The 1,325-nt window shown below is 58.4% G+C and overlaps 1 protein-coding gene across 1 annotated transcript in view; it reads right to left on the minus strand.

Moving 5' to 3' along the window:
- The window catches only part of WNT3A (wingless-type MMTV integration site family, member 3A), an 88,533-nt gene that overhangs the window by 86,433 nt on the left and 775 nt on the right, over nt 1-1,325 (minus strand). The gene's annotated exons all lie outside the window — the stretch shown is intronic.

Consider the following 1,325-nt stretch of genomic DNA (forward strand, 5'->3'; position numbering starts at 1 on the left):
GGGGATACGGAGGGCAGGGGGGAGGGGGGACAGGGCACACGGGGGACAGGGAGGGACGGGTATAAGGGGGAGCAGGGACACGGGGGGCCTGGGGACATGGTGGGTCTGGGGACATGGGGACACGGGAGGACGGAGATACGGGGGGACAGGGATACGGGGACAGGGGACACAAGGATATGGGGATACGGGGACACAGGGGGACGGGGATACGGAGATACTGGGACACGGGGGGACGGGGACACAGAGGGACGGGTATACGGGGGGATGGGGACACGGAGGGACTGGTGGGACTGGGGACACGGGGGACGCGGCCGCCGCACTCTGCCCTCCTCGGTGGGTGACAGGGGGAATATTTGCTGTCGGTATTAGAGGAATGCGTTTCCTTCTCCAATCAGGAATGCAACCGGAGTTTCTAATTATAAGTTAGATGGTGGCGGGGAATAAAAAATTGCTTTTTAATGACTCCCGTCCAGGTGCTCTTTCTGCCTGTCTTCCCAAGAACACATTTGCATTTTATTGCTTTTCTCCCATCCCAACGAATTCCCTGCTTTCAGACATACCTGAAATACTTGGAGCTGCTGCCTTCAACACCCTCACCTCTGCACCGCCGGGCAGCGCGGGGGGTTCCGCGCCCGCGGTCCCCGTTCGCACCTGACATCCCCCCCCCCAACGCCCCTCGGCAGACGGGGGGAGCAAAGATTAAATTCACTTTAAAAATTTAATTATTGTTATGATTAGATTTTTTTTTTTTTTGACGCTTATTTACTTATTTATTTAGTTATTTACAGCACCGCCCCCGGGTGCGGAGAGGCGCGCTGGGGGCTGCGCAACCCGCTTTCCTTCCCCTCCGCGGGCGCGGAGCTGGCAGGTTCCCTAAACCCGCGCAGCTCCCTAAGCCGGGCAGCTCCGCACCCGCGCAGCCGGCGGCGGTGCATGGAGCCCCGCCGGCTCCTTTGCGCCTCTCTGCCCAGCGCAAAACCCGCGCGGGTCCGCGCTGCGCGCTCCCTCCGCGCTCCTCCGCCAGCTGCCTGCAGAGCTAGGGCTTCCCTGAGCCCAATTACCTCCGCGGGGTAATTAGAGCAGATCTTGCAGTTACATGCCTTGCCCAGCACCATTTGCTTTTTGTGGGGGAGAGAGAGAAAAGGCTCTTAAAGGCGTAGGGCGCAAAGCGCGGAAAAAAACCCCCAAAAACCAAAACACACCAAACAACCAACAACCAAAACAGAAAACCAACCCATAAAAGGAGCTGTAACGCGGGGGGGGAAGAAGTAAAAAAAAAAAAAAAAAAAAAGGGGGGTTTTCCCGGGGGCAGGGGGGGGGGGCAA

This window comes from Charadrius vociferus, unplaced genomic scaffold (genome assembly GCF_000708025.1).
Source record: "Charadrius vociferus isolate BGI_N301 unplaced genomic scaffold, ASM70802v2 scaffold12, whole genome shotgun sequence".
NCBI lineage: Eukaryota > Metazoa > Chordata > Aves > Charadriiformes > Charadriidae > Charadrius > Charadrius vociferus.